Source organism: Acomys russatus, chromosome 1 (genome assembly GCF_903995435.1).
Source record: "Acomys russatus chromosome 1, mAcoRus1.1, whole genome shotgun sequence".
Classification (NCBI taxonomy): Eukaryota; Metazoa; Chordata; class Mammalia; order Rodentia; family Muridae; genus Acomys; species Acomys russatus.
This window is the reverse complement of record NC_067137.1, coordinates 71,288,040-71,295,131: the sequence shown is the minus strand read 5'-3', so window position 1 is coordinate 71,295,131 and position 7,092 is coordinate 71,288,040. Positions and strand designations below refer to the sequence as shown.

The 7,092-nt window shown below is 38.4% G+C and overlaps 1 pseudogene; it reads left to right on the top strand.

Annotated features, from left to right (window-relative positions):
* Positions 1–3,056: 3,056 nt before the first annotated feature.
* On the top strand, positions 3,057–4,417 carry LOC127196298 (major facilitator superfamily domain-containing protein 1-like; annotated as a pseudogene).
* Positions 4,418–7,092: the final 2,675 nt, after the last annotated feature.

The following is a 7,092-nucleotide window of genomic DNA, read 5'->3' as shown; positions in this document are numbered from 1 at the left end:
AGGCCATAGAAAGAATGTATGTCAAAAAAAAAAAAAAAAAAAAAAAAAAGAAAGAAAGAATGTATGTCAGAGCTAGAGATTGAAGCTTCAGAGTATATGACTGTTAGTTCACATTTTTTAATAGATATCACAAGTAGTTTTAGGCATTTTAGAATGACAAATGATCATTGATTTATAGCAAATTTGCTACTCACTTGAGAATAATTGCCCAAAAGCATTGCAGTGATTAACTTTTGCTATATAAAGCATCATCACTGATATCAACACACCACTGACCATATTTCCTATGTTTTCCTCTCCCAAAGCACCAACTTCTTTGATCTCTACATGTTTATGATGGGTGTAGGTATGATTGGAATGATTTCACTTTTACCAGGGGATTAATCTTGGTGTCAACTGTTTTTACACATTAAGCCATTTACACAGTGTGCCATTTTACCAGCCCTGTTTTCAGTTTTAAAGCAGCATCTGATAACTATAGCAGATACCCATATAAAATCCATACATTTATTGAAATAAATGGAGGTCTTGGTCTGCAGCATGTGCTCTGTGTGTATCTTATTTCTGTTAGCTTGGTGTTTTGTGGGCATCAAATAGTGGGAGCTGTGTGTCTCTGACTCTTGCCTGCTCTCGGGACTCTATTCCTCCTAGTGTGTTGCCTTATCTAGCCTCTCTATGAGAGTTTTTGCCTTGTCCTATTGTATGTTCTTTTGTTATGTTCTGTTGTTGTCTGTTGGAGGCCTGCTATTTTCGGAAAGGAAATGGAGGGGAGTGGATCTAGGGAGAAGTGAGGTAAGGGCTGGCTGGGAGGAGTAAAAGAATGGGAAACTGTGATAGAGAGTACTGTATGAGAGAAAAATGTATTTTCAATTAAAAAATATATTTAATAAAGGACCTGAGGTGAGAGGAAATCATGTTAACTCAATACTTTATCTGATATCTAGAATTCTGAATTGAGAATAACAAATTGATGCATTAAATATTAAATGACAAACAAATAAAATATATTTTATAGGGAAAAAGACAAAGACAAGAGAGCAGAAACACATGGGGAAGTTAAAACAAATGAATATTTTCACTTATTTTTTTCTCTTTAGATTTCAGCATATTTGGGAAGGAGAAAATTGTAATTTCCTGACCTCTTTAGCCTATCACACTTTCAATTAAAGTTCCTAGAACAAAGTCTTTGGGGCTTGTAGAGACAAGCACCAACCAAGTACCACACCTGGGCTGGACCTAGGCCCTCTACACAGATGTAGCTGATGGGCAGCTTAGTCTTCATGTGGGTCCACTAGTAAGTGGAGTGGGGGTTGTCTCTGACATGGACTCTGATGCCTACTTTCAGTCACTTTCCCCTGGAGGGACTGTCTTGTCTGGCCTCAGTGGATGAAGATGAACTTGGTCTTAATGCAACTTGGCTTGCTGGGGTGGGTTCTGGTGGGGGACTCCCCTTTTCTGAGAAGAAGGGAAAAGGGATGGAGGAAAAGGGTGAAAATGTGGAACTTCTTATTTCCTGAGAAAGTTACTATGGAAAGTCTTACTTGTGTGTGTAAGATGTAGTTGAAATTGGCTCCATCAGGAACTCAGAGACGATAATGTGCTTACAGCATTACTTACTGAATTTTAACTCAGTTTTAGAGTAAAGTGCGTATAGGGCATTGTATAGGAAATATATAGAAATTTAGATGAGGGCTTCATGATTTATAGAGTGTAAGAGGTCAAATATATATGACACGATGTGTAGAAACATCAGGCTTTTTAGTGTTTTCTGCTTCCTAATAGCCTTATCATTAAATTAAACATGGTATTTCAGAGCTGCCTGGGAGTAATCTGTTAAGGGCTCACAAATGCCCAGAGGAAGTCTCATGGGGCTTGATGTTATATTAGACAATAAAAAGATAATAATGTTTAGCAAATTTTGTACAGTTATATCTGAGCTCTAGAAATAAATAATACATTGAGATAGCATGTCATGGATGCATCTGACTTCTCAGAAAAAAAAAATGAGCTCTCACTTCTATGTATTAAATTATCAGAAGGAGTCCTGTCTCATAGGAAATAAATCATCCTGAATTCTTCTATGAGCTTCTGTACTGACAACATTTTGTTAGAGAGTTGTTTGATACCATCTTTTCTAATAAATATTCTCTTTTTATTTTGCAATTGTCAGATCTATCGAGTAATAATATAAATTACCAAAATATTCAAAGAAGATATTCATTAAAAATAGAACAGAATACACACACACACACACACACATATATGTATATGTATATGAATCCTTTCAATGACTTTCAATTCACGTGTATCTTGAAGTGTTCACCCAATCCATTTCCTTGCCTTTAATGATTGTTCCACCTCACAGATACAATCTTGGAAAATTACCATTTTGAGCACTTTTTCAAAATCTGTTACTTTATTAAATGTTAATGTAATTGCCAAAGGAAATGAACTAAAACAAATTGTTCACAGAAAGGAACACATATTTGAGCTTTGTGGACACATTTCATTGAACTTTAAATAAAGGTAAAAATGTGCACCTTGCTACCTTGTCACTGGATGAGAAAGTGTGCATACTTGTCTCCCATTGCTGAAGCCCTATTATACACTGATATTCCTCTTTAGAAGCAGTGTAATTACAGAATGAAGAAAATTCATTAAGAAGTCGTATAAAATTGGCAACTGAGTAGGCAAAAGTGATTCTCTTCTTTAGAGCATTCTTTTTTGAATGTATTCACACACACACACACACACACACACACACACACACACACACACACACCACACACACTGAGCAAGAATACTAAGGAACATTATTCCCCCATGAAAGGTACTTCCTGGTTTTGGCTTACATCCCAACAAATGCCATTTGGGGTTTCTAAATATAATAATGTAAACAAAATACTTCGAACCACAAAAGTGGTGGCATGAACAAAGTTTAAGTAAGTGTCTGAATTTAAAGTATCAAATTCTTAAATTTTAATTTAGTGGCTGTTACTCAATGAATTCAGAAAAAGTCAAATTGAAAAGATACTTCTGATTAGGGCTGCAGGCTGATGGAGGAGGAGGAGGCACAGGCACTGTTTGGGGGCCTCCCCGAGGTAGACAGCGCAGTCCAGGGCACCCCAAGCGCTCTGCCTGCGCTCTGCAACCCCTGCTATCTGGTGCACCGGCTCCTGGTGCTGTTGCTGCCGTGCTTCTTGGCTTCGGGAGCTATTTTTGCTATGACAATCATGCTGCCCTCCAGACTCAGGTTAAACAGGACATGTAAGTGAATACTAGAAAATTCATGCTGCTGTATGCCTGGTATTCTTGGCCTAATGCAGTTTTCTGTTTCTTGGGGTGGCTTTTTGATTTGGAATACGATGCATCACAGTTATTTTCAGCTGTTTTCTTTGCATTGGACAGGTTATTTTTGCTCTAGGTAGAATATTTAATGATCTATCCCTGATGGAGCTTGGGAGGTTAGTGTTTGGGACTGGTGGAGAGTCCTTAGCAGTTGTCCAGAATACATATGCTGTGATTTGGTTTAAAGGCAAAGAACTAAACCTGATGTTTGGACTTCTTCAACTCAGCCTGGCCAGAATTGGAAGCACAGCGCATGTGAACCTCATGCAGTGACACTATGGAGAGATTGAAGCTTCACTGGGTTCAGCTGGCTACATGACCCTGGGAGTGACACTTATGATTGGGGATATAACATTCATTCTCTCAATAATCTGTGCTAACTTTGATTGGAGAGCAGAGGAAATGATTCATAAAGAACAAGGAAAAACAGGTGAAGTCATTAAATTGACTGATATAAAGGACTTCTCCTTATCCCTGTGGCTGGTTTTCATCATCTGTGTCTGCTACTACACACGCGTGTTCCCTTTCATCGGCCTGGGCAAAGTCTTCTTCATAGAAAAATTCAGTTTTTCTTCCCAGTCAATAAGTGCAATTAACACTGTTGTGTATATCATATCAGCTCCCATGTCCCCAATATTTGGGCTCTTGGTGGATAAAAGTGGGAAAAACATCATCTGGGTTCTGTATGCAGTAGCTACCACCCTTGTGTCCCACATGACTCTGGCCTTCACCTCTTGGAACCCATGGATTGCTCTGTGTCTCCTGGGGCTCTCCTACTCATTGTTTGCCTGTGCATTGTGGCTGATGGTGGCATTTGTAGTTCCTGAGCAACAGTTGGGAACTGCATATGGATTCATGCAGTCTATTCAGATTCTTGGGCTGGCTGTCATCGCCTGGCATGATACTGGATACGTGGGGACACTTGCATTTGGAGGTTTTCATCATTGCCTGTGTTTCTTTGTCACGCTTAGCTGTGTTCTGTCTGTATCTGGTGAACTGCCCACAGGGTGGGACTCTAAAATATTCTGCAAAACAAAGGGAAGAAATAAAACTTTCTCAAATCGAATAAGCCAGAGATGACTGTGTCTTGAGAATGGGTAGCCTGCACAACTGATTGGAAACCTTCATGAAGACTTTCTTTTTAAAAGTCATTTAGAAAAATAATAGAGTAGAAAATATATTTATATTTGAAATGCACCTACTTAAAGTGTGTTCATGCAGACTGGTATCCTGTGGCTTTTGTGCCATGCGTTACTAAAGAATTTCATCAGCAGTGAACAGTCTAGAAAATCTGGAACATTCAGGCAAGCTTCAGGAAGGACCACTGTAAGAACTGCATCTTCTGCTGGGGTAATTTTCAGTAACCACATCAACAGGATGTAGTATTTTTTTGTATTATAGCATGAAAAAGAAAAGCCCACACTGTATGAGGGAGTGGGGGAGATGGCTGTTACACACAGAACAAGTGATGACATTTTAACAGGCACTCACTGTGTCATAGAGGATTGTGTGCAATTGCTTCATACTCTCCACTAGGAGATTATATATGCATGACATTAATGGCTGCTGAGTAGCAAACTTTTGCAATTTAATTTTTTTCTTTTATGTTTTCCTTAAAGACAATGAAAATGTCTGTCAATTTATCATGGCTACCTATGTACATGGGTATATAAAACCAGTGCAAAAAGTATACTTCATATCTTCTTTATATTTGTAAAATATTGCAACAGTGTTTTCAATTTTTCTGTGGAGGATAATCTCCAAAAATCCAAGATGCAATAAAGAAAATGTCCTAGATATAGTCTCATTGAATAGTTAGAGGTGTAGGGGACATGTGGTGCATAGCATTGTATGCTTAAAACTTTGGCATCAAGGGACTGGAGAGATGACTTAGTGGTTAAGAAGATGTATTGTTCTTCAAGAAGACCCCAGTTCAGTTCTCAGCATCCATACGGGGCAGCTCATAGTCACCTGTAACTCTAGCTCCAAGAGATCACCACCCTCTTCTGGTTTTCTCAGACTCTTGTGTGTGGGCACACACGTGTGTATGCACACATACACACAGTAATGATGATGATGATGATGAATCTTAAAAAGTGCAGAAACTGTTTGAAAATACATTCCTTGTTTTATTATGCCATTATTCACTTGTTAGTTTTGAGGCTTCGACAACATGTGGCCATTGTGGCACATGTCAAATGTATGAAGTTGAGGACTTGCTGCATTTGCTGGCTGACTCCTCCATACTGGCCCTGTCCTCTTCACTGTGTCTACACACAAGCTGTAGGGAGCTTGACACATTTATAAATGGTTGTGTGCCTGCCCTGCTCTCAGGCTTGCTCATTGCTAACCTGGTTTCACCTGATATAAACAAACACCTTAGTTTCCAGCCCAGAATCATTCTTCCACAAAGAAACTTCTTCAGGCTGTTCAGGCCACATAATTTATGATACCTGTGAACTTTGAAAACCACTTACTGTGCCTTTTTTAGCTCATCTCAATTTGTGAGGAGTTTGAGGCACTGTGGTTTGGGGGTATATTTTCTCCTCCTTAGTTTGTCAACTCCAGGAGAGCAGGGATGTTATCTGGTTTTTAGTGACTGAATCCACAGTGCGTAGCACAATGTATGTATAAAACTTTTATTTTTTTAAACAATGTATAAAATAAAAGTAATTGGAGTAACCTGTTTGAAGGATAAATGGCAACACAAATAAAAAGACCCAAAAATGGTTGGTTGGCTGGAAAAAAAAAAGATTCTCCCTAAAACTTTAGTGGACATAAAGGAGAAGGCATTTTTCCTGTTGGGGTTCAGCAGCAACCCTGTGAAAACTTCACCATAAAAGATAAATATTAGCTGTCTTTTTCATAATTGCATTTTATCAGCTTTATGAGATTCTGGTCTCCAACTAGTAGTTTGATGACTTTATTTTATATTCTAAAAGAGTAGTCAATTTGTCAAATGCTTTTAATTAAGATGATAAATTTTTCTCTTAATTACATGAAGGGGTATATTTCATTGATTTCAGTTAGTTTAGTGGTCACCTCAGGATTATAACATGTCCTGAAATTTTTAGAACTATTTATTGTATTTTTTATTTTTCAAGGAGCTACCTACACATATGTGTTAGAACATATCTTTAACACTCAGCAACACAGTTCATATTTCTTTTTCAGAGATCTGAAAAAATTATCTCTGCCTTTGAACAGAGCAACCAGGGGAAAGGTGCTTCATTCCTAGAATACCCTTCCAGACCAAGCGCCAACGATATGCAAGAAGAAAGGTTAAAGAAATCTTAATAAAACCAGAGTTCTGGGAAAGGATAGTACTTCTTGCATTTGTGGGAAGGGGCAGAGTGGGAGGATAAGCAAGGAGAGCAAACTCAGAATAGATCAAGGAAATGCTTGTCCAAGTACTGCACATGGAGGCTTTCGTCGGGCATGAAAAACACATTGCATCTAGAATGACATAAGCCTTGGTGTGACAACTACACTCCAGATCTCTCAGTCAAGTAAAGAACAAATAACTTTATTCTAGTACTGTTATTTTGATGCTTCAGTCACTTAAGGCTGTTCTGGGTGTCACAATTCTCAGAAAGAGAGCTTGAGACAAGAAATAAATAATCAAAATTATGCATAATTGTTGGCTGGTCAGCTTTTGCTGGTGTTGGGCCAAGAAGACACTGCTAATTGTATTGACTGCCCTCAGTCTACCTATTAGTTTTACGGTCAGATTAAGAGCCTCTC